The 26,895-nt window shown below is 47.7% G+C and overlaps 1 protein-coding gene across 5 annotated transcripts in view; it reads left to right on the top strand.

Annotated features, from left to right (window-relative positions):
• The first annotated feature begins 5,727 nt into the window (after window positions 1-5,727).
• CDCA4 (cell division cycle associated 4) overlaps window positions 5,728-26,895 on the top strand; it is a 35,395-nt gene continuing 14,227 nt past the window's right edge. For 2 of the 5 annotated variants that reach the window (XM_029598090.1, XM_029598091.1), the window contains exon 1: window positions 5,743-5,874. The gene's annotated coding sequence lies outside the window, so the exon portion shown is untranslated. Of the gene's footprint in view, window positions 5,875-6,694; window positions 6,809-26,895 lie in introns of all 5 variants that reach the window. The other 3 variants (XM_029598092.1, XM_029598089.1, XM_029598093.1) reach the window with 3 other exon arrangements.

Below are 26,895 nucleotides of genomic sequence, written 5' to 3'. Positions count from 1 at the left end.
CGAGGGTTAACGGCGTGTTCCAGCATGGCTGACGGTCTTACCCTCTGCCAGGCCTGCAAGCTCCCAAGGCCAACAACATGATGATGTTGGAATGTGAATGATCCTGCGACCATTCCAAGCCCTTTCGGACTGCCGCTTGGATTGGCATGGAGCAGCAGGCCTGGCCTGAGGACGAGAGCAGACGGGCCTGCACATGAAGACATGACACCAGGGTCGATGCAACGGCATCGCAGACAAAGACATGACACCAAGGCTGATGCAGATGGCATCAGAGACAAGGGCTGGCACAAGACATGACACCAAGGCTGATGTGAAGATATCACAGACCAATGGTCGATGCAACGGCATCCCGGACCAGGGTCGATGCAACGACATCAAGAACAAGACGTTGACATGATACCAAGACTGATGCAATGGCATCCAGGACGAGACGAAGAACTTGACGAAGTCCAGACGAGACGAGAAGCTGGACGGAAGGACATTGGCACTGTCTCTCAGGGCGCCTTACACAGTCCACCCGCAGGACTGGTCGTGGACCACCCTGTCCCACTGCGCGCCCTACACAGCCCGAGGAGGCTGGTCACGGACCACGCTGAGAACGGGACGAGCGCAGGGAAGAATCCAGCCGAGGCAGAACTTCGACAACGGAGCCATAAGTCATCCGGAGCTCTGCGAAGGCTGGCAGGACATGATGGCTCAGGAGCACAGGAACGAATTCCACCTGTAGGCAACTCCACGCTCGGGAAAGACGTCATCCGAGAGAGCACGGCCTGACAGGACCAGAAGGCTCAGGAGCGCTGAAGACACAGGAACAGGACACCAAGGAACTTGGGACATCAGGAAGCAGAAGATCAAGACAAGACACCAGGACGGGGACCTCAGGCACGAAGACTTGACTAGACATGAAGAGACGAAACGAAGAGGAGCTCCATGAAGAAGACCTGACGGAGCTCTGGCAGGCAGGAGCCTCCAGAGTGAAGTAACTCCGATGCAATGCAAAGACTGAAGTGATGGAGCAGCCCTTTATAGGGCTGGAGCCGGAAGTCCAATCATAGGTGGGGCCAAGAAACTTCCTGTGTCTGGCCCTTTAAATATTGAAGAGAGGTGCACGCCGGCGCCTAAGGGAAGCAGGAAGCTGGCTGTGCAGGACCGTGGACAGCGGCCTGCACAGCGTCGACATCACAGACACAGGGCAGGCCTGGAAGGCAGGCCCGGAAGACGGCAGCGGCTCCAGCCGCCACTCGAGCCCGGGGAGGTGGCCTCCGCTGTTCTGGCTGCGGTGAAGACGGATACCAGGTGTGGCCTCCGGGCCGCAGGGGAAGGCAAGTCCGCGGCTCCAGCCACACGGAAGGCCCGACTCCGGCGGCACCAGCCGCGTCGGGCAAAAGGCAGCATGAAGGGAAGGTGAGTGCAGCCTGCTCGCGGGGAGACCCGCGGGCAGCGTTCCATAACAGGCCAGATGGGAAACACCTAAGATTACTGAGAACTTAGGGAAGTTCTGGCAGCTTTACTGTCTGGCCTTTTTTTTTTTTTTATAACCGCACAAATATACAATATGCATAGGCTCACGAAGAGATAAAGTTACGTCGATCTAGTATGCTAATATATGGTCACACTTACATGCATAATATCTTTGTAAATCTCCACAAGTTCCGCTGTTTCACCTTATTACCTGGTGACAAGTCTACTCCCCAGTGACTTCTCTGTTATATCTTGTCCAGTAAAGCCCCCTTTTTAACACTTCTTTACAATCAGGAGTGGTTCCAAAAGACTGGAGACAAGCGGATGTGATTCCTCTAAAAATGTGCAAGGAGGAGGCTGAGAACTACAGTCAGTTAGTCTGACATCAGTAGTGAGTAAATTATTAGAATCTCTGCAAAAATAGAGAATAATGAAGTTTCTGTAATCCAATGGATTATAGGATCCAAGGCAGCATAGTTTCACCAGAGGCATATCTTATTAAATAAATCTAATCAATTTATTTGCCTGAATGACCAGAGTTGGATCAGGGGAGAGGCTAAGTGTGGTGTACAAGGCCTTTGACACGGTTCTGCAGAGGCCACTTATAAACAAACTGAGCAGGAAAGGCTGGGATTCAAGATGGCCACCTGGAGAGGCATGGTTCTTTGAAGCTCTTGTCCTCAATTTTTTTACCTCTAATATGCCTCATACTAAACATAAGGCTCGGATAAGGGAAGAGCCCCCAGTTACTCCCAAATCCGATCCCCTCCAGCCTACTATTATGGGCTTCTTGACTCTGAAACCTGAGCTTGCGTCGGAGGCGTCTTTGGCATTTGGAGCCATGGAGCGGTCGGCTCCAAAACGGACTTCAATGTTACTCTGAATCCTGGCACTCCATCAACCCCACCTCTACCCCCTTCAGCTGCTATTTCTGGTGATTCCTTGCTGTCAAGTGGCTTGTTCGCCTTAGATTGACAGTGGCTGGGGAGGTGTCCTTTGAAAGAGTCGTGACAATATCGGGTGATGTTTTGGAGAATTCCCCGGTGTCTTTGGAGCTAATTGGAGCCTCCGAGGGTGAGGAGAATTCAGCAGTTAGAATTTGCTTGGCAACTTCCATTCCGGGGAAAACGTGAGTAACTTCTCAGAGGCAATTGCTACTCAGAGGGGTAAAGGCATAGATGACTCTTATCTTGTTCGACTTGTTTTGCCTAAACCTTCTGTGATAACCCTGGACTCTATCTGGTCAGCTTTAATTACCCTTGAAAAGTCTATTTCTTCACTGATTGAAGTTACTTCTACCTTTTCCAATCGAATTCAAGTTATTGAAAATACAACAGAGTCTCATTCTCAGAAGCTGGAGGATTTAAGCTAACAAGTTACGACATTACAACAGGTTCAAAATACAATGATTAAATCCGATATGGCTCAACAGAGGAAGATGGAGAATATTGAAAACTCTTTTAGATATTTGAATCTTAGGATTCTGAATTTTCCTAAATCTAATTATATATCTCCATAAAAAATACTTATCTGAGATTCTTAAGATTCCTACTAAAGCCATTCCCCCTGTTGTTAAAGCTTATATGATAAAAACTTTGGATTCAGGACAAGAGGAAAATGCTCAAGAGTTAGACTCCAATTTAATTCAGATGTTGGAATCTTCCATGGAAGTGACTATTACTCAGCATGGAACTCTTTTCACCTCTTTGATTGTTTCTCAGGATAGAGATTTTATTATGAGACAATTCTTTCAACATAGGCTTTCCCTATTTTATGGCCAGCATGTCTGGGTATATCTGGATATTACGCATACAAATCAAGGAAGACGTAACAAATTTCTAGCAATGCGTTCTGAAATTATCGCCCTAGGGGCGAAGTTTATTTTAAGATTTCCATGTAAATGTTTAATTTTTCATCATGGAGTTAGATAGGTTTATTTAGATCCTGCCTCTCTGCATACATATCTTGATCCTCATGCCTCTGCTCCTTCTGTTTATCATTATATAATGGTGATGGAATATAATGTATTATGCTCAGTGTTATGTCTCCCTCAGGTATGGCTTTTTCTGAGGGACAATATATTGCTTATGATTTGTTTAAATTTTCCAGAATTTCCTGTATGCTTATTATATATGCCGGATTCTGGTTTATGAATATTTTGGATTTTTTCTTTTTTGTATTTCTGTAATGATATTTGTATTGATATTCCAGTTTCTTGCATTATTTCCACAAGTTATGTGGTTGTAAAATTTGAAAATTTCAATAAACATAAACAAACTGAGCAGTTGGAAATCAGTTGAGTGGGAGGCGACAAAGGGTAGTGGTAAACAGAGTTCACTCTGAAAAAAGTAGGGTTACTAGTGGTGTGCCACAGTGATTGATCCTCAGTCTGGTTCTCAAAGTTTTCATCAGTGATATTGCAAAAGGATTATTAAGAAAGGTTTGCCTTTATGCAGATGATACCAAAATCTGCAACAGGGTAGATATCCTGGGAGTTGTGAAAAATATGAGACAGGATCTAGTGAAGCTTGAGGAATAGTCTAGTTTGGCAGCTAATATATAATGCTAAAAAATTCATGGTTATACATTTGGGTTGCAAAAATTGTAAAGGAGCGGTACAATATAGGGTGTGTATTTCTGTGCAAAAAAACAAAAGCAGGATCTGGGGAATAATAACTGATAATCTTAAAGTGGCCAGATAGATAGATAACACAACGGCAATAGCTAAAAGGATTAATGGGTGTACAGGGAGAGGAACAGCCAGCAGGAAAAAGAAAGTGATAATGCCTTTATATAAGTCTTTGGTGAGATCTCATGTGGAGCACTGTGTACAAAATGATATAAACAAATAGAGTCGGTTCAGAAAGCAGTTAGTAAAATAGTCCAAAATGTTCTTCATAAAGCACATGGGGACAGCCTTAAAAATCTAAACATCTATACCCTGGAGGTAAGAAGAGATCTGAGAGACCTTTAAATACCTGCAAAGAAGCACAGGAAAAATCTAAGGAAATATTTCTTCACAGAAAAGGTGGTGGATGCAGGTAACAGCCTCCTCAAGGAGATAAAGAGAATATCTGAATTCAAGAAATTATGGGACAAGCACAGAGGATCCCTACGGAACAGGAAGGTACTAAAAAGCGGGTCCTTATCTGTGGTTCTGTTCTGTTTCTATTGTAGGGATCATATAAAAGTTAAGGGGCAGGGATTCATACTGTGTCAAACCAAAGATCCATCAAGCCCAGTATCCTGTTTCACGGTGACAGATTTAGAATTTTGCTGCCCCTTGGCACTGTTGCCCCCCACCCCCCTTTTTTTTTCTCCCTCTTCAGACAACAGTCTTCTTTGTTCTGCTCATTCTGTTCCAGGCTCACCTCCTCCTCTTAAATCCATGAATCATAGGAGGAAAGAAGCAGGATTAGGAAGCAGAGTGACTTTTCTAGGCTTCCTGCTGTGGCCTCACCTCCCTCCTCCTATTTCCAGCATGGGACAGGAAAGAAAGGGCTGGAACAGAAGAGTAGGTTTTTGTTGCTCTATTCCTTCCAGCTTCATCCCTTCCTTTCTGTTCTCTCCACTGGGAGGGGAGGGTTTGGAGCAGGAAGCAGGCCATTCCCTGCTAAAAGTGAGATTCAGCAGAACTAGCAGGCAACAATTTTTCAACTGGCTTGCTGCCCCCCCCAAGTATTTTACAGCCCTAGGCACAGGCCTATTGGCAAATCCAAGTCTGCAAGTACCTGGCAGAATCCCAAAAGATTGATAGATTTCATGCCATGCTGCTTATCCCAGGAATAAGCACTAGGTTTTTCCAAGTCCATGTTAATAATGGTTTATAGACTTTTCTTCCAAGATATTGTCCAAACCTTTTTTAAACCCAGCTACACTAACAGCTTTTGTCACATTCTCCCACAACGAATTCCAGGGTTTAATTAACCCATATGACTGTAATCCACCCACGCAGTAATTAGAATAGGGTTGAGATCGCATCACCTTCACAGAGGCGCATGTTAAGCCCATAACCAAACTGCGCCTCTCTCGAATCACAAAACCTAGGTGATAACAAAAGGCTAAACTAAACCACCCCGGCCTGTTTACCCCTCCCCTTCTCGCACCATCCTGGAACCAGCAGCGGAGAGCTCCATCCAGCCTCTATCCAAACCTTTTCAAATCCATGCCCGGCGCCTGAAACGCTCCGTTCCGCCAATCAGAGGAGGAGGGCTGCTGGAATCCATGGCAACCCTTTGTGGGCTCTAACAAATGAGCAAGTTCGGCGGTGTCAATCATGCGTTGAGTCCGCCCACCTCCTCTCGGTTCTCTGCTGGAGAGAGTGGGTTGCTGGTGAGAGACCGGCGGGCGGTTGAGTCGGTGAGGGGATTTGTATGTGTCTCTTTTTAAAGCCCGCCCGGTTACGTACCTCTGGTGAGTACAGGGCGGGGAAGCCGCATGCTAAGAATAAAGCTAATTAGAAGTAGGGGGAGCTGTAAGGGTGGCAGTAGGTGTGAGGGAAACGGCTCCTTTCCCTGACGCGTTTACATTCGCAAATGGCCCCGAAGAAGCAGTGAAAGTGGTAGCAGAAGGGCCTGGCTAGTGACCGTTGAGGCATTGCCGCCTTACCCCGATCCCGCCACTGCCTTGTAACGTCGCTTCCACGGGTTTGAAAAAGCCGCTGGGCGACTTGAATTTAGTGAATTCAAAATGGCTCCCCCGCCGAAAGCGGCAAAAGCAGAACCAAGAGCGCGTCAGCGGCTGAAATGGCGCCGCGCTGCCGCCCCCCTCTTTTCTTTCTTTCTTTTTCTTTTTAAAGGAATGGGGGTAGACGAGGTTCGTACCTCACAGGGATTTGTTTCTATTTTCATATGGGAAGTTAAGGGAGGCAAGGTTTGGGAGGCGGCCGTAAGTAGTAACAGCCTTTGTGCTGATAGGCCGCGGGTGCGCGCTGTCGGAAGGTGGCGATAAGCAAGGGAAGAAAAGGCAGGCGAGCCCCCGAGCTCTACGGGCAACGGAGCCGGCCCATTCCTCTCTCTAGAAGACATACGTTATAATGCTGCTGAGGAACAGCATGACTCGTCTCTCAACCTTAAGAGTGAGGAGGAAATAGGTGGGAGATCGAGCTCCCGCACAGACTTGCTGCATTCGGGTTTTTGGAGACCATGTCTACTGTGCCGCGATCGGTTGTGGAGTTGTGCAGGCTTTGGCTAGCATTTTGTTTTTATCGTTTCTTTCTCCTTCCAATTTACAGGGGCAATACACACATTTGCTTCCCTTGATAACCCATGCTAAAGGATTTGTTCGAACACTGCTGGAGAGAAACAATGTAGTTAATGTTCCAGTTTGGTGATAGGTCCTCAGCATTGTAAGGAATTTAAATATACGAACGTGTGCTTAACGATTGTTGAAGGTCTTAAATGCCTCCTGTGACATAGGTTACCATCTATTTTCCGTTTTTTTGGGTTATTTCGTTTTTCCCCAAAAAATGTATAGTAATCACTGGGAGAAAATCACTGTAAAATTACTTCTTTTACTGATGTTTCTCCCGTTTTTGTTGGTTATAATAAATACTGAGGACATTTCCAGGAAAAATAAACGGAAAATGAAGGTCCCAAACACGGGATACAAACAACATCAGTCGAAGAAGCTTGTATTCTAAGTGAAGGATCTTTGAGATACATTCATTGTTTTTGCAGTGAAACTCTTATGTGGTGTATTTATGATGATACTTTAAAAACTAAGTTTGATTTTATTTGTTGAATTAAAAAAATATATACAGAAGAAGGGCCCCCAGAGTTGGGTATTTCCAGTTAAACATTGACTTTACTTCTAGTCCTCACCTTACCTCACTGGTGTTCAAGTAAGGAAATTAGCCTCACTCCCTGACATTACGATTTTATTTTGTTTAGGTTTATTTTGCCTAGCACCCTTTCTTCCACTCTTTAGTCTTCTAGCTTCATAGCCTTTCTTTTATGACCACTTGGACAGATTCTCACTCCCTGCCCTACCCCATCCTTTTAAAAAAAACAAAAAAAACCCCCAAAAACCTTCTCGCTTGTGTCCGACATCAACGGGAATAGGGCTAATGTCACCAAATGGGTTACTTCTGTGCGTACCTTGACAGTGAATCTTTCATAAGCAGGGTATGTTGAGTATGATCTCAATCTCAAATTCACTGCTAATACCCTTCTTAACACATGCATTGTGCCAAAGGGAAATCATAAGGTGTTATATGTGCCGGCAACATGCTTAGATGTACCTGGAAATTTATTGGGCAGTGGCACTGACTACTAGGGATGTGCATCGTTTTTTTGACGGATGAAAATATCGTACAACATTTTCTAATCACTCAAGTATCGGAGGACCCCGAAAATGATGTTAAAACCCCATGACATTTTCATGTGGTTTTCTTATCGTTTGGGGGGGGGGGGGGGGTGAAAGGGCACACACACAAAAAAAAACCGCAAACCCACCCTGACCCTTTAAATCTAATTATTTAGAATCCCTCACCCTCCTGACCACACCCAAAACTTTCCTAAAGTACCTGGTGGTTCAGCGGGGGTCCTGGGAGTGAACTCCTGCTCGGGTCGTCAGCTGCCACTAATCAGAATGGCACTGATGGCCCTTTGCCTTTGCCATGTGACAGGGGCCGGCCAATGGCACGATAGCCCCTGTCACATGGTAAAGACAAAGGGCCATCAGTGCCATTTTGATTAGTGGCAGCCGACGGCCCGAGAACGGGAGATCGCTCCCAGGACCCCCGCTGGACCACCAGGTACTTCAGGAAAGTTTTGGGGGTGGTCAGGAGGGTGGGGGATTCTAAATAATTAGATTTAAAGGGTCGGAGTGGTTTGTTTGTTTTTTTGGCTCGGGACAGCCGAAAACAAAAACCGTCCGGACCTATGGGAAACTGAATTTCCTGCGGAAACCGGAACAGATTCCGGCACCCGATTCACATCTCTACTGAAATATAATTGGGATTATTTATATATATCTTTCTGCCACACTGAGTAATTTCTCTAACCATATGGTCCACAGAATAGTCGCATGGTATTGACACAAGTTTTCTGTGGTAATTGTGCTACAGTACTTTCAAAAATTTGTTAGAAGTGTGTGAGCTGTCTAAAAGGTGTTGAGCACAGACTAAACACTACCTCCAAATCTTACCTAGTCTCTGACCTAAAAAACCAATTCTGAGGTTTGAGCCTGTATGTGTTGCCACTGGACCCTCTGGCTGTCTCCAGTTCTTAATTTTTCCAGATAAAAATGGCAATTATAAAGGTGAAAATGGCTTGACTTTGGGTCCTCAACACCTTTAACAGAAAATATCCTTTCTGGTGGTCATTACTTATCAAATTACACAGCCAGTATCTAGCTTTTAGATCATTTTTAAATTGGTAGCCTTCAACTTGCTTTTTTTTTTTTTTTTTGCAAAATGAAATAAATTATTAAAGTCTCCCACAAAAATGAATGCAACATATAATTACAGAAGACTTCTTTGGTTCCTATCTGTCAGTAGCAATGGGGCAGGTGGTTCTTCTTTGGCAGTGGTGGAGCAAGTTGCTTGGCTTCAGTCTCTTGGTTGCAGATGGCTTGTGGTGCCAAATCTTGCTTGTGCGCACATTAACTTTAAAAGGGAGGGAGTTTAAATGGTCTTTTGCACAAAGTACACATTTTAATCTAAGGTTGCATGCTTTTAACTCCCAAAGCATTAACATCCCATTCCCTGTACGTACCTGGATCAGTCCAGACCGTGGGTTATGTCCCCAATCCAGCAGATGGAGTCAGCCCAAAGCTTTGAGGGGGCGTCACCATAAGTACTACTACCCCCTCTGCAGGAGTTCAGTATCTTCTGACTCCAGCAGATGCGAGTAGGGGAATCTGGGCTTGCTCCCGATCACCTATAACCTTTTTGTGTTTCCCTTGTTTTGGTGCTTTATTCTCTGTCTTTGATTAGCACTAGTTTGTTTGGATCAAGTTGTTTAAAAAAAAAAAAAAGGACAAAGTTAATTACTTAATTGGAGAGGCGTGGCTTCCCTGTTGTGCTTCTCTGTCTCTCTCTCTCTCTCCTTTCCGGCGTTAGTGGCTTCTCCGGGGTAAGTTGCTTTTCTGTTGCTGCTGTTATTTTATTTTACAGTTAGGTTGGACGCGGTTGCCGGTGGGACCGGCCTACCAGCGTCTTCTCCCTCTCCCGCGGCCATTTTGCGGCTCCACGTGGGCTGCAGCGGGGAGCAGGGGGATAGTTGTCGGCGGGTTGTGCGGCCAGGAAGGCCCCCCCGCGGCGCCGTTTTTTCTCGTCGGCGGGTAGTGCAGGCCATCCGGGCCCCCCCGCAGCGGCGCTTCGTCTCGCGGCCCCCCCCCCGAGGCCCAGGGTGTTTTTAGCTGCCGGGAACGGTTTTCCATCGCGATCTCGATGCCGCGGCCGGCGCGTTGCTCGGCCTGCGGCGAGCCTGGATCGCGCGTGTCAAGGGAGGGGATCTGCGCTAGGTGCCTCCCCGGGGGGGAAGGCACGTCTCGGACCCTCACTCATTCTCTCCCTATGGCAGCCTTGCCCGGGCGGCGCGGGCCGGCCCCTCCCCCATTCCTGGCGGGAACGGCGGCCATTTTACATGCGCTGCACCCTGAGGGAGCTCAGGCAGCGCTGGGGGATGGGGAAGCCTCAGAGGGCTCTCCCCCGTACTTACAACCGGAGACAGATCCGGAGGAAGACCCGCAGGGGCAGGGTCCCCCGGGGCCCCCACCCGCGGAGCCCCCCCCGAGTAGGCCGGGGTTTTCCCCAGAATTTATTCGTCTGATGCACACAGCGTATCTTCAGGAGCTGGCGGCTCCCACGGGACCTCCACCACCCAAGCTACCGCGACCTTCGTCCCTCTCCCCGGCCCCCCCCCCGCTCCGGCGGGCGTGGGGGCCCCACAGCTCCCCGTACACGCCCGACTCCCTGTGGCCTCGGGGGGGACTGGGTCGGCCCCAGTTTCCCCTGGGGCGGATCCTGCAGCTTCGGGACAAGGGGACTCTACTTCAGAGGGAGAGGATCCACGCACGCTGCGCCTCTTCCAGCGGGATGAGCTGGATGACCTAATCCCTCAAATCATTCAGGGGTTGGACCTCGATCCTCCTCCGGACCCGCCAGCTCCCGTTGCGCCCGCTGTCGTCACTTCCTCTAAGAAGGGGGATCCCGTACTGGCAGCCCTTCGTCCGAGGGCTCGGGCTTTTCCCATTCACGAGTCGTTCCTGCAGCTTCTCACCAGGGAATGGGATGCCCCGGAAGCGGCTCTGAAGGGCAGCCGCGCCATGGAGAGGCTGTATCCGCTGCCGGAAGATTTCCTGGATCTCATCAAGGTACCCAGGGTGGACTCCGCGGTGTCGGCGGTCACGAAGCGGACGACCATACCGGTCACGGGTGGAGCGGCGCTAAGAGATACGCAGGATCGCAAGTTGGAAGTCTTCCTCAAGCGGGTCTTCGAGGTTTCCGCCGTGGGGCTGCGGGCGGCGATGTGCAGCTCGCTTGCCCAGCGGGCCAGTCTTCTCTGGGTGCAGCTACTGCTCACTTCGCAGGTGTTGCCACCCGGGGAGGCCGCCCAGGCGGATAGGCTGGAAGCTGCGGTGGCATACGGGGCTGACGCCTCCTATGATCTTTTTAGGATCCTCGCCCGCTCCATGGCCTCGGTGGTGGCGGCTCGTCGACTTCTCTGGCTACGCAACTGGGCGGCGGACACATCCTCCAAATCGAGTCTGGGTTCCCTGCCATTCAGGGGTAAGTTCCTGTTCGGGGAGGATCTGGACCAGATCATCAAATCCCTGGGGGAAAACGCGGTCCATCGCCTGCCGGAAGACAGATATCGTTCCACCAGGGCATTCTCGTCCTCCCGGACCAGAGCCAGGGCGCAAAGGCGCTACAGGAATTACAGGCCGGCGGCGGCTCGGCCCCCTGCCCCCAGGTCTCAGCCCTGGGCACGCTCCTTTCGCGGGCGCCGCCCCGCGCGTCCCGCTCCCACGGCGGGACAACCCTCTCTCAAGTCCTCTCAATGATGTTCAGCTCGCCCTCTCCGCCGTCCCCAGGATTGGGGGGCGGCTGGCGTTCTTCTACGAGGAGTGGGCGCGGATCACCTCGGACCAGTGGGTCTTGGACACCATAGGACGCGGCTACGCGTTGGAGTTTGCCCGCGCTCCAAAGGGACGGTTCATCTTCTCTCCCTGCGGCTCGGCCGTCAAGCGAAGAGCGGTGCAATTGACGCTGGACAGATTGTGGGAAATAGGCGCCATTGTGCCCGTACCCTCCGGAGAGGTGGGCTCGGGCCATTATTCCATCTACTTCGTGGTACCGAAGAAGGACGGTTCCTTCCGCCCCATTCTGGACTTGAAGGAAGTCAACAAATCCCTTCGGGTGGTCCGGTTCCGCATGGAAACGCTACGATCGGTGATCGCGGCGGTACATCGAGGGGAGTTCCTGGCCTCCTTGGACCTGACGGAGGCCTACCTTCACATCCCCATTTGCCGGGAGCATCATCGTCTCTTACGGTTCAAGATTCTGGATCAGCATTTCCAGTTTGTGGCGCTCCCGTTCGGATTGGCAACGGCCCCGCGCACCTTCACCAAGATCATGGTGGTCGTGGCGGCTGCCCTTCGGAAGGAGGGTATCCTAGTTCATCCTTATCTGGACGATTGGCTCATCCGAGCGAAGTCTTTTCGGCATGGACAGACGGCAGTGGCCAGGGTGATAGAGTTTCTGCAGTCTCTGGGATGGGTGGTGAACTTCTCCAAGAGCTCCCTCGTGCCTTCGCAGCTCTTGGATTTCCTGGGAGCGACCTTCGACACCCGTCTGGGCACGGTTTTTCTACGGCAGGACAAGGCACAGGCCCTGCGAGAGCACATACAGCGGTTCTCTGCATTACCAGCTCCCACCTCCTGGGACTATTTACAGCTCCTGGGGGTGATGGGGTCTACCATCGACATGGTCCCCTGGGCATTTGCGCACCTCCGGCCTCTGCAAAGAGCACTTCTCTCCCGTTGGAAACCACTTTCGCAGGACTACCAGGTGATTCTCCCGCTGCCCCAGCTTGTCCTGGTGGATGGTCCCGGAGAATCTGGCTCGCGGCATGTCCCTCGATCTACCAAATTGGGTAGTGGTAACCACCGACGCCAGTCTCGTAGGCTGGGGAGCAGTCTGCGACCGCAGCGCCACGCAGGGGACGTGGTCCGCGGAGGAGTCGAAGTGGTCCATCAATCGTCTGGAAACCAGAGCGGTCAGGCTGGCGCTTATCCACTTCCTGCCTCTCCTTCGGAATCGGGACGTCAGAATCTTATCCGACAACGCGACAACGGTGGCCTACATCAACAGACAGGGCGGCACTCGCAGCCCGCAGGTTGCGCTCGAGGCAGCGATGCTGATGCAGTGGGCGGAACGGCATCTGGGCCGTCTGGCGGCCTCGCACATCGCGGGAGTAGACAACGTCCAGGCGGATTTCCTCAGTCGCCAGTTTCTGGATCCCGGAGAGTGGTCCCTCTCCGAGGCCATGCAGTTGCTTGTCCGGCGGTGGGGATCTCCCCACCTGGATCTCATGGCGTCCGCCCAGAACACCAAGGCCCCTCGGTTCTTCAGTCGCCGGAGAGAGCGGGGGGCGGAGGGCGTCGATGCTCTCACGCTCCCGTGGCCGGCCGATCTGCTCCTATACGCGTTCCCTCCGTGGCCGCTGGTGGGAAGACTACTCCGCCGGATAGAGGTTCATCAGGGGACGGTAATACTCGTCGCGCCAGAGTGGCCAAGACGGCCTTGGTTTGCGGACCTCCTCCAACTGGTAATCGACGGGCCCATCCGTCTGGGACATCTTCCCCGCCTCCTTCACCAGGGACCGGAATTTTTCGACCAGGCAGAACTCTTCTGTCTTGCGGCCTGGCTTTTGAGAGGCGCCGCCTCCGCCGACGGGGCTACCCGGAGGCGGTAGTGTCTACGCTGCTGCGTTCTCGGAAGACTTCGACGTCGGTGGCCTATGTTCGAGTCTGGAAGGTGTTCGAGCTGTGGTGTACCGGCCTGAACACCAGACCCACGGAGGCGTCTGTCCCCCAGATCCTCCAGTTCCTCCAAGCAGGGGTGGACAAGGGACTCGCTTACAACTCTCTTCGGGTTCAAGTGGCCGCTCTCGGCTCCCTCCTGCGTGACGGAGGTTCTCTGTTACGACACCCGGATATCGTCCGTTTTCTCAAGGGGGTCAAGCACTTGCGGCCTCCATTGTGGGACCCTTGTCCCTCTTGGAGTCTCAATCTGGTACTACGTTCCATGTCGGGACCTCCGTTTGAACCTCTCCGGAAGGCGACGCTCAAGGATCTCACTCTCAAGGCTGTGTTCCTGGTGGCCATCTGCTCCGCTCGGCGTATTTCCGAGCTACAGGCTCTGTCGTGCAGAGAACCTTATCTCCGGTTCTCCGATTCGGGAGTCTCGCTTCGTACTGTGCCCTCCTTCCTTCCGAAGGTGGTGTCCGCGTTCCATATGAATCAGACGGTGGAACTTCCATCTTTCCCTTCGGAGCCGCGGTCTCTACGTCTCCTTGACGTCAAGCGCACTCTGCGCCTTTACCTGGAGGCTACGAATGATTTCCGGACTTCTGACCATCTCTTCGTCCTTTGGTCCGGGCCCCGGAAGGGATCTCAGGCCTCGAAGACGACCATTGCAAGATGGCTGAAGGCCGGCATTGCCGCTTCCTACATTGGGGTGGGGCGGACGCCCCCGCCCGGCATTGTAGCGCATTCTACACGTTCTCAGGCGGCCTCCTGGGCGGAGAGTCGCTCGGTATCTTCGCAAGAAATCTGTAGAGCGGCCACCTGGAAGTCGTTGCACACGTTCTCGAGACACTATAGACTACATCTCGCCTCATCCGCCCATGGACACTTTGGCGAACAGGTTCTACGAGCAGGCCTCGCAGGATCCCACCCGGGTTAGGGAAGCTTGGGTACATCCCACGGTCTGGACTGATCCAGGTACGTACAGGGAAAAGAAAATTATTACTTACCTGCTAATTTTCGTTCCTGTAGTACCATGGATCAGTCCAGACGCCCACCGCATTTGGGTTCTACTCCTGCTCAGCTGTCTTTGGGGCTGATTCTTCTCAGCTGTTCCTCATGTTACAGTAGTGTCTTCCTGCTGTTGTCTTTTCACGTGTTTCCAGTTTTCACTGTTTATGGAGGTTGACACGCTATGTTCGTGGTCCCCACCCGTTGGTGGGAAGGTTCCAGTTTCTCTATTTCAATTCAGCGGCTTATTGTTGCCGTCTTGTTTCAACTTGATCCACTCAGGGGGTTTCTGTTTACTCGGGCTTTGATATACTCGATACTGAACTCCTGCAGAGGGGGTAGTAGTACTTATGGTGACGCCCCCTCAAAGCTTTGGGCTGACTCCATCTGCTGGATTGGGGACATAACCCACGGTCTGGACTGATCCATGGTACTACAGGAACGAAAATTAGCAGGTAAGTAATAATTTTCTTTTTGCTTACTGCATCAGGTTTGGTTTTGTTTTTTTTTCCAACCTTGATGGTTAAAAAAAAAAAAAGGAACACTTTGGGGCGGATTTTAAAAGGCCCACGCGCGTAAATCCTTCCGGATATAGGCGCGCAGGGCCCTCGCGCGCCTAAAGCCCCTGGACGCGCGCAAGTCCCGGGGCTTTCGAAAAGGGGAGGGAGGGGGTGGGCCTGGGGGCGTGGTGCCAGCCCGGGGGTGTGGTTGAGGCCTCCGGACCAGCCCCCGGGACCGGAGGACGGAGCGGGGCTGCCGGCCGACACGCGCAAAGGTGGGGGGGGGTTTAGATAGGGCTGGGGGGGTGGGTTAAGTGGAGGGAGGGCGAAGAAAAGTTCCCTCCGAGGCCGCTCCGAAATCGGAGCGGCCTCGGAGGGAACAGGCAGGCCGTGCTGGGCTCGGCGCGCACAGGTTGCACAAATGTGCACCCCCCTTGCGTGCGCTGACCCCAGATTTTTTAAGATACGCGCGTATCTTATAAAATCCAGCGTACTTTTGTTCGCACCTGCTGCGCGAACAAACGTACGCGCTCGCGTATCGTTTGAAGATCTACCTTTGTATGTTGAATTTCAGTGTACTTTTACAACACATCTTTTTACAACAAGCCCAATGAAGGTGCAGCACACCAGATAGGAGCTGAGCTGTCTGCATTCTCTTTACCCAGCCACTGAGGTAATGATTTAGGAATAAGCAGTTATTTGCCTCTGGCTCTTCCCCCACCACCTCACAAGAGAGAAGCCAGAGAAGAGAACATGGGGTGGAAGTAAAACTGCTTTCCCTTCCCTGTTTGATATGCAAAACATTTTTGTGCATAGATCATTTTGTTGCAGAAAACACTTTTTATTCTGTAAGCATTTTTCTGTGCATAAATCCATACTACAGTTCCCACACTAGATCTCCAGCTTCTACTGATAGACTAATAGCCCTGTAAACTTTATGCCACCCCTGACTAGAAGATACGTTTTCAGCACTAAAAAAAAAAAAAAGTGCTTAATATATGTTCTTCTCAGCACGTGGAAGCAATAACTAATGCCTTTAGCTTAGAAGTTACATGTGAGGGCATTAATCAAAGTGCATAGTTTTACGTGTGTGTGGGGGGGGGGGGGTTCTGTTTTAATAAGCAGGCTGAATCACCCATGCTGCATGGGTGACAGGGTGGCACAAGGCAGAGATCTCTCTCAAAGCTTTGTACTAGGTATGCATGGTAGTTCAATTGTTTTCTTGCTTCTGCAACCCCAAAACACTTTTCAGTTGAACCATGGTGCAGAGAGAGACTGCGGGCTTTAAATATTATCGTTATGGCCATCACCGATTGCCACAGCTATTGTTTTTTGCTTGGACTTGGATCACGACTAGGCCAATTGCCACAACTGCAGGAGAATTTCCCCTAGAGTGCAGAGGTGGCAAGTGGCAAAGATAGCTTGACTCCGAGCTGAAGAGGCATTAGGTTAGCTATCTGCTGCCTCATCTTCATCTCCGAAAGAGGTAGGATAGCCCCTCTGCTCAGCCTACTTCTTTCCGAGACACCTGTGGCGCCCTCGTGTGCGGGAATGCTGAGTAGCCTCTGCAGGGCGCTCTCTGCTTTCGACAAGGGGCTCAAGCATGCATCACAGCCAAGGACAAAGCTGGCGGTCCCTGTACTCCTGGCACCTAAAGTGTGTCAACATGCACCAAAGACTGTGCGCACAACATCGACAGTGGCATGTCCAGAGCCGAACATGATGCCCAAGGAGGCGCATACAGCACCAAAGACGCATGCTGCCAAAAACGGCACAACATGCATCAAGTACTGAAGATGGGACACCAGGTGTCAAAACCACTGCCCCAGACTCAAGGGGCACAAACCCTAATGCACACGTCTGCTGCCACAAATGCCCCTCTAAAGAGGAATAAGCCATGAGGGGCGTGAACTGTTCTTTCACCACAAGGCCAGGAGAGAAGGCTCAATACCAAACCCATTCTCCTCCCACATCAGGTTCTGGTAAGAACTATTTCACTCCTGCATTTCTAGAGGCTTTGCAAGAGGAATAGCAGGAATCTACATCTGTGGAAACTTCATTGGCTATACTGGCGGCAGCAATTCCACCACCAAGGATTCCAAAGACTGTATACCATCCTATTATGGTGCCACTTCAACTTCCGCCAAACCCTCAGGTTCTCTTGCTCCCTTCCTTTTTATGGCAGCAAGACTTCAGACTCCCTACTTAACCTATTTGCTCTCCTGTTTCGGCACTTGAAAAGCAGCAACGCTTGGAACAAGAGAACCTTGCTGTCCACTCTCATAGTCTACGTTCTCAAAGCTGTGGAGCAAATTATGGACATTGTCTGCAGCTTCTTCACTCTTTTTTGCTTCCACAGATCTCATCTGCTACCTTCCTAGCACACTTTCGCCTACTATACGAAGTCAAAAACATCTTAGTCTCAGCAAGGAAACCATCTACTCGACGTAATTATTCCTTCAAATGGAAACGATACACCAGATGATGTGAATATTCCTTAAACCCGTTCACAAACCTTAGCTACTGCTAGATTGGTTTTTTTATGAAGATCTTGCAACGTCTTCCATTCGACCTGAGTGCTATATCCACTTTTCACGTCTGAGGAAGGAAATTCCATATCTCACCATCCTCTCGTTTTCTTGATTTCATGAATGACTTCAGCATTTATGTTCCCCATTACGAAAGCCTCCTGTCCCTTGGGTTGTGAACATAGTACTGCAAGGATTGATTGAACCGCCCTTCAAACACTTGCAAAACGTTGCACTAAAGTCCCTAACTTGGAAGGTGGTCTTTTCAGTGGCAATTGTCAGCAAAAAGAGTAAGAGAACTACCTTACCTGGAGTTTTTCCATGACAAAGTGGTCTTGCCAAAGATGGTCTCTGCTTTTCACATAAATCAGTCTTACACTTCCCTTATGTGGTTTTCCCAAACCACATTAAACTTGAGCGAGAGGAGAAATTGCATTTTGCTGGACGCCAGAAAGGGCTTGACTTATTATAAATGGCGACCAGTGATAGACAATCTTCTCAACGTTTTGAGGTAGATCTTTAAAAAGTACGCAGCCTGCCTCCGTTCCCTCCGCATCCCCCGGCACAGGCCGCAGTGCCGGGGGACTCGGGATCGCCCCGGGACTTATGCACGTCCCGGGGCTTTGCGCGCGCCGGCGCAGGGCTTTTAAAATCTAGCCCTTTGTGTCTTATAACCCAAACAGATTGGGAATGCCGGTTGTGAAAATAATTCTCTCCAATTGGATTACATCCTGCAAACAACATTGTGACATCCCTTACTTTGTCACATCCAGTGAAAGCACACAAGTCAGAGCAATGACAGCTTCCCTGGCGCATCTGGAAAATGTGCCCATTGATGACATCTGCAAAGCAGCCACATGGTCATTCATCCATCCATACATTCACATCACGCTCTAGACAAACAGGCTAACTCGGATGGTGCAGGGGGAAGAGTATTATTTCACCATTTATCATCCGGGGGATGCTGTCCAAAGAGGAGCTTGGGTTGCATTTAAAAAAAAAAAAATAGAAATAATACGTTACCCGCCTCATGGCCAAAGTTTTTTGTTTTTTTTGTTTCCCATGCAGCATGTTTTAGCTATTGCCTTGTCACATTGTTGACATCTTCAGATCACCAACATCCCTCTCTTGGTCCTTGCACATCAGTCTTTCCCTCCCATTATATACAGTTCTTTTGAATTACCACACCCCAGATGCATGACTGCACTTCTTGGCATTGAATCACAGCTGCCAAATTTTCAACCACTCTCTATTCTCTCTATTCCTTCAGGCGTATCCCCTCTGTAACAGATCTTAGTATCATCTACAAACAGACAAACTTTACCTTCTATCCCTTTCACAAAGATATCAAACAGGACAGGTCCTAACATGGGGGGGATATCCTAAAAAAGTAATATCTAGAGCATATAAATGAGCAAAATATTCGGATCATGGACAGCTATTGGATTATCAAAGGAGGAAAAAACAAGATTGACATGCATTCCACAACAGAGCGCACAGACTGTAGCTATTGTCACTTCCATTCGTAAACATTGGCAAGTTTTTGGCATTACATAACATTTTTAAAAGAACCCCCACTGATAACGACCTCACGGGGTCCGAATATAAGGGATTTTGTTGTACAGTCTTATATTAAAGGCAGAGAAGATCAGCATACAGTGGGGAAACACAGTAAATGCCTAAGATGTGATATGTGTAACTTGACCATCGAGGGGAATGAATGGATAGACCCTGTGACAGGAGATGGGAGACAGATTGCACTTCAAGGAATGTGATTTACATTTTACAGTATCCCTATCCGAAGATTTATGTGGGACGTACCAGCAGGGCAATTAAGGTGAGACTATTTGTACATAGATCTAGGTTAAATAATAAAAATATAGAAGCTCCCATAGTCATTGTATTGAAAAATCTCACAGGTTTGATTAGCTGCAGTGGACTATCATCGATCAGGTGACACAAGATATCAGAGGGGGTAATCAAAAGAAGCGTTTGAATTACTGTGAACAATATTGGATATTTAAATTAGTTGGTTTCCCCGTCAGGATTAAATGAAGAGATTGATTGGGCTTCTTTGCTGAGACGTGAAATCTAGCTAGCCCTCCATTGGTCCATTTTAAATCATTAGAACAGTTTAAAAACGTAGCATACGTAAGACAGAATATAAATAACGCCATTCAACAAGGTCTTGGAACAAGAATGAGAATTAGGATTTATTTTATTAGCTTTTATATACAGACATTCGTGGGTACATCATGCCAGTTTACAATATAACTGAAGGAGGAAAATACAAAAAATGAGGGTGGGGGGAGGGGTGCAGCTAGGAAGAGAGAAGAGAGGGAAAAAGAGGAGAATAGGAACAGTACCTGATGGAAAAACAACCAAAGAACATAATGTATAACATTGCAAATTATACACTCAAAAAGGGACTTTTGTGATCGGAAAAAGTAGTAGCTCCCCTGATGAAGGAAGATCTTTCGAAACATGGCCGTGTCTGGAGCAGGATACAGCTAAGTACAGTAGTTGAAGAGATTCCCTAAGACGGAGACTTTTAGTTAAAGATCAAAAGATAGTCAGCACAAATGGTGGTTTCTTTGAAGATTTTAACAGAACAAAGAAATTTAGTTTGAATGAGGGTAAAAATAAAAACAAAAAAAAAACAGGGTGGAATGGTGGGGTGTTTAATGATTACAGATATGTAAAACAAAACATTACCAAGGCCGTTGGGGCATGGTTGATATATGAAACCTCCACCTTTCACTCTATTTATATTTTACACTTAATTGTTGGGGGGGGGGGGGGGGGGGGGGGCAGGTTGGATTTATGTAGAGTGTTTGTTTAAATCAACTACAACATTGCTCCCTGCTTAGATGGCTAGAAGATGGAAGTGTGCAGGGGGGTACCTTGTTGGTGTAACAGTTACTAACACTTAACAGATGCTTCTCGCTCAGATGGCGGGGGAAAAGAGGAATTGGTTTCAGACAACAGAGGACCCCAACTTACAGTCTAGGATACTGATACACAAACATAAGGGAAAAAGCACAAGACTGCTTCTGTGGGCAAGTCCTAAAGAAAATTGAAGAAAGCATGCATGGAGGTAATTTGCTGGTGCAGTAGTTAGTACCCTTAGCAGAAAGCATAGAGATTACCCTTAACCAATAAGTCTTGATACTTTTTAAATACAACTGAAACATTGTTCCCTGCTTCAATGGCAAGGGGAAAAGGGAAATTGGATTCAGACAAACAGGGCCCTGACTTCTATGGTCTGGGGTACTGATACGAAGACACAAGGGAAAAAGCACAAGACTGCTTCTACGGCCAAGTCCATAAGCAAAGCACCTCAGCAACACTGAATTTTCAAGAAAGCTCATTGCTCAGTAATAAATGTTTAGTTGAAATAGTTATGGGTATTATAAGGTTTGGGGGTAACTGCACAAACCAAAAGTTACTACCCTTAAGAAAAATATGGTAGTAATTTGCACAGTGTGGCAATTACTACCTTTTGAGCTTGCCTGACAAACTGGATGGACCATTTAGTCCTTTTCTGCCTTCACCGTTGTGTTACTATGTTACTGTATGATGTGAACTGAGATGACTTCCGGAAGGCTTGTTTGTGTGGAAACTACCACACATGTATGCCCAGTATGGCAAAATTAGCTTTAAGCTTAGAGAGAGCTCCGCCTAGTGCCGCCCTAATATCACCCATGCAGCATGGCTAATTCAACCTGCTATCTACGGAAAACACAGTTTTAGGGTAAGCAAACTTGTTGCGTTGGCAGTAAAGTTTGCGCACAATGCAGCTAAAACTGTGCTAGAGTGCTTCTTATTACATCAGCCTTATTGAATGGGAAGGAGGTGGAGATGGCACACAGCAGGATGCTGGATGTCTCTCTTCTTGCATTCCCTTTTTTGGAGATAACAACTTTTCAACTCTTAAAGCCATGAAGATTTTTAATAATAACCAAGTAGTGTAAATTAAGGTGTAGTGTGCTTTTCCCCACCCCCATACTTAAGTTGAAAATGCAAATCAAATTGGAATCCAATTTTTAAGGCATTTTAGGTCCTGTGTGTGTCTTAGCTGCTAAGCATACTAAAGGGTGACACTTTCCATCCAGTAACATGTTGCATCAACTAATAGGCCCAGGGTATTTTTGTAAACTGAAATGTGGGACTTGCTAATTGGATTCAATAATGGAAAAATGCAAAGGAAAAATTTGGATAGGATGTTCTTTAATACTCCACTTATAACGAAATATTAAATTAAATACAGAATACCTTATTGTAGTTAACTTGTTGAGGGAGTCAGTTGGACCGTTAGATGATCCTGGGGTTAAAGGAGCACTTAGAGAAGATAAGGCCATCACGGAAAGATTAAATTATTTCTTTGCTTCAGTGTTTACTGAAGAGGATGTTGGGGAGGTACCCGTACTGGAGAAGGTTTTCATGGGTAATGATTCAGATGGACTGAACCAAATCACGGTGAACCTAGATGTGGCAGTCCTGATTGACAAACTGAAGAGTAGTAAATCACCTGGACCAGATGGTATACACCCCAAGGTCCTGAAGGAACTAAAAAATGAAATTTCAGACCTATTAGTAAAAATTTGTAACCTATCATTAAAATCATCCATTATACCTGAAGACTGGAGGGTGGCCAATGTAACCCCAATATTTAAAAAAGGCTCCAGGGGCGATCCGGGTAACTATAGACCAGTGAGCCTGACTTCAGTGCTGGGAAAAATAGTGGAAACTATTCTCAAGACCAAAATCGTAGAGCATATAGAAAGACATGATTTAATGGAACACAGTCAACATGGATTTACCCAAGGGAAGTCTTGCCTAACAAATTTGCTTCATTTTTTTGAAGGGGTTAATAAACATGTGGATAAAGGTGAACCGGTAGATGTAGTGTATTTGGATTTTCAGAAGGCATTTGACAAAGTCCCTCATGAGAGGCTTCTACGAAAACTAAAAAGTCATGGGATAGGAGGCGATGTCCTTTCGTAGATTACAAACTGGTTAAAAGACAGGAAACAGAGTAGGATTAAATGGTCAATTTTCTCAGTGGAAAAGGGTAACAGTGGAGTGCCTCAGGGATCTGTACTTTGACCGGTGCTTTTCAATATATATGTCCTGGATCAATATATATGATCTGGAAAGGAATACGACGAGTGAGGTTATCAAATTTGCGGATGATACAAAATTATTCAGAGTAGTTAAATCACAAGCAGACTGTGGATACATTACAGGAGGACCTTGCAAGACGGGAAGATTGGGCAGATGAAATTTAATGTGGACAAGTGCAAGGTGTTGCATATAGGGAAAAATAACCCTTGCTGTAGTTACATGATGTTAGGTTCCATATTAGGAGCTACGACCCAGGAAAAAGATGTAGGCATCATAGTGGATGATACTTTAAAATCAGCTCAGTGTGCCTCAGCAGTCAAAAAAGCAAATAGAATGTTAAGAATTATTAGGAAGGGAATGGTTAATAGAACGGAAAATGTCATAATGCCTCTGTATGGCTCCATGGTGAGACCGCACCTTGAATACTGTATACAATTCTGGTCGCCGCATCTCAAAAAAGATATAGTTGCGATGGAGAAGGTACAGAGAAGGGTGACCAAAATGATAAAGGGGATGGAACAGCTCCCCTATGAGGAATGGCTGAAGAGGTTAGGGCTGTTCAGCTTGGAGAAGAGACGGCTGAGGGGGGATATGATAGAGGTCTTTAAGATCATGAGAGGTCTTGATGTGACTCGGTTATTTACACTTTCGAATAATAGAAGGACTAGGGGGCATTACATGAAGTTAGCAAGTAACACATTTAAGACTAATCGGAGAAAATTCACTGGAATTTGTTGACAGAGGATGTGCTTAGTGCAGTTAGTGTAGCTGGATTCAAAAAAGGTTTGGATAAGTTCTTGGAGGAGAAGTCCATTAATGGCTATTAATCAATTTTACTTATTAATAGCAGTGGCTATTTCCAATCAGTAGCATAGGATCTTCTTAGTGTTTGGGTAATTGCCAGGTTCTTGTGGCCTGGTTTTGGCCTCTGTTGGAGACAGGATGCTGGGCTTGGTGGACCCTTAGTCTGACCCAGCGTGGCAATTTCTTATGTTCTTATAGGGTTTTCCTAGATCGTCTCTTTTATGTGTGTGTGTTTGTGATTTCCTGGGGTACCGCATGGTTGTCTTCCTCCTAAGACACTGCACTTCGGCCCACTTTATTTCCTCCCATACTGTCTAATAGTGGGAGAACATGACTGCCCTGAAGTATGTTAATTGTAGGTCAGTGTTCCTTTTCAGAAGGATACCACTTTTAGAACAGCAAAAATTTGCATTGCAACTCTTTGTAATGTGAATATATTTTATGGCCTAAAATAAAATTTCCACACACATGTCGGGGTAAATTTAACAGGTATTCTCATTATATAGATAATATCAAAAACATACCCGTATCATATCTTCAAATTTTATTTATGACAATTTAAATTTAAAAACATTAATATTGTTTAATACATTACACCATATTACATATAACCATTCATCCTCCACATTCATACCAACAATGTTACTACATATAACAACAAATATTGGACATCAATTAAAATACAAAAGATTCTTTGTTATATTTATCAATATTGCACTTGAAATATCAGCTATATAAAGAGATTAATTTATATATTATTCTTTAATTCTATTTGTTAATTGTTGATAGAATTTTCCCTTATATTCATTTCAAAAGAACTCCCCAATACAAAATTTTTATTAATTCAAAAAAACTCCTATACTTTTATTTTATACTACCGATGTTTGTTTGTTTGTTTGTTCATTCAACGTATTCTGGTATGGCTTCCTTTTCCCAGCGATAGCAGGCTGAATTAGCCATGCTGTCTGGGAGCGTCGCAACCGGGATCAGTAGGCGGAGTTTTCTCCAAGAGTACAGAGTTTTGAACTGTAGTTTTGTGGTGAGGTTCCCGCGCGATTGCCCGATTTACCTCAGTCTCTTTTTTCCGCGAGCAGGAATGCACGCGGGGTTTTTTCTCCTCACTCGTCTCTTCAGATTTTTTTGAATTTTTCTCCTGTCACTTTGGCAGCGATGGCTCCGAAGCCACTGGAGTTCAAGTACTGCCAATGCGGGAAAATTATGTCCATCACTGATGGACATAATTATTGTTATATTTGTTTGGGCCCGGAGCATGACACAGCCTCATGCCGAGACTGTGGTCCAATGTCGCCCCGGGTCCGAAGACAGTGCGCCGAAAAAATCGCACGCCTCTGGTCGCCTCATTCTTCGCCGGACCCGGCGAAGAAACTCAAAACTCCAGCTAGAAGATCCATATCGCTGGAGGGCGATTTCAGCCAGGTCGGTACCACCACTAGGACCTCGAAAGGCGGTCGAGGCCTCGACTCCTTCGGCAGGAAAGTCCACTAATGCGCCATTCTGGTCACAGGGCTCTGTACCCGCTCGTTCCCGCTCCTCGATGCCGAAGCACTCGAGCAACCATACAGCGCATCGACACACGACGCAGCCCATGGCGCATCGACGCCTCAGCCACGTTGCGACGCATCGGCGTACAGTGCTTTGGAACACGACGCAGGGTGCATCGGACAGTGCTTCTGGAAGAGCTGCTTCACTATCTGGGTCATCTCACCATGATATTCGCAAAAGGAAACATGCTAAACATCACCACCATGGTGATGCAAAGCGTACAAAACATCATGACCCACCTACAGTTCCACCATTTACCTCTCCCCAGGATCTACCACAACGTGAACACCATTCCAAACAAAAGGCTAAGAGAACATCTCCAAATGCCGGAATCTCCACGGACGGATTCTGATGTAGAAGTAGTCCACCTCTCTACTAATGCTTCTTCAGAGGGGGAGAGTTCTTATTCAGGTTGGTCTTCTCAAAGATCTCATTCAGTCCACCATCCAGAACCACGCCTTCCTTCTCAGGACTTATCTCTGGGAGCACTGCCCCCACCTTCAGAACCATTTCCTACACCTTCACAACATACCTTAGCATCAAAGGCGATGTCACAAATTTCTCTGGCTTTGAATACATTCTTCCATGATCTGGAAGCCGTTCATCCCCAGATTCCAGGTCCATCTTCTCCAACCTCTCCTCGACGTCTACCAACGGTCCCGTCACCAAAGCAAAGAGAAAAATCATTATCCCAGGACAAGCAGGATGCTAGTCCTCACGTATGGGTGACGTCACTGACGGAGCCCTAGTGCAGGAAAACTTTCTGTCAAAGTTTCTAGAAACTTTTTACTGGCCCTGTGAGGCCACTGAGCATGCCCAGCATGCCATAATATTCTTTGCCACAGGGGTCTCTCTCTAGTCTTCGTTTTTCCGCGCTGCTGTAGGCATCGCGGGACAGGAGCCGTTGCGAGTCTCTCACAACAATTTCTGACTGAAAAGTCACATTTTTCTATAATATTCTCACTCATTGGAGTCTCTCGGGGTTTTCCACTGGCTGGTGAGTACCTCTGTCTCATATTTTGCTCTTTGAGTAAAATATTTTTTTTTCTTCTCACGAACTCTCATTCTTTCATCGACGGCTGTCAACCTAAAAATGACTACGGGCTTCAAAAAATGCCCTGTATGTAACAGAACAATGTCTATCACCGACCCATACCTAGAGTGTATCATGTGTCTAGGAGAAAAACATGATGTTAATAATTGTCCTAAATGCGCGGAGATGACGGTGAAGGGAAGGAAAGCGAGGCCAGAGAAAATGGAAAATTTATTCCATCTCCCTCGACGTCATTGAAGTCGTCTCCAGCCGGAGCTACTAAACGCGTCTTACTTTAAAAAAACAAAACAAAAAAAACCTCGCCCGGAAGGATCGGGAGATCATCCTTCCCCACCGTCGTCCACAGCATCAACGAAGTCTGCCGATCAACATAAAATGAAACATCGACATCTACGTCCATCGACGTCCGGATCCATTCCCCAGGAAGAATCGACAGCGAAGCGGCCACGGAACCAAGAAACATCGGTTCCTTCAGCGCCTGGGCCTCTTCTGCCACAACCATCGATACCAGATCCTCCACAGGGCTCTGTGCAGGATCTGACACCTCCGCCACCGCTTACAACTGCTCTGGTTCCATCAGTTGTAACGCTGGAATTGTCTGACCTCATCAGACAAGCAATTATACAGGCTTTAAAGGATCAACAAACAACTCCGGCGGTCCCGCCGATGCACACAGCATCGATGTCGACACAGAAGGACAAGCATGGCATCGACATCCATTTATGCACAAATACCATCGACCTCTTCGATGCCGACACCGTTGCAGACACTTCTAAAAACGCCTGCATCGATACCAACCAATATTCCATCGATGCAACCTCCATCTGAAGATCCTGAACCCCATAATCTGAAATTTTTTCAGCATCTTTTA

This window comes from Rhinatrema bivittatum, chromosome 4 (assembly GCF_901001135.1).
Source record: "Rhinatrema bivittatum chromosome 4, aRhiBiv1.1, whole genome shotgun sequence".
NCBI classification, from domain to species: domain Eukaryota; kingdom Metazoa; phylum Chordata; class Amphibia; order Gymnophiona; family Rhinatrematidae; genus Rhinatrema; species Rhinatrema bivittatum.
Note: the sequence above shows the minus strand (reverse complement) of the source record. Positions and strands in the feature narration are given on the sequence as shown.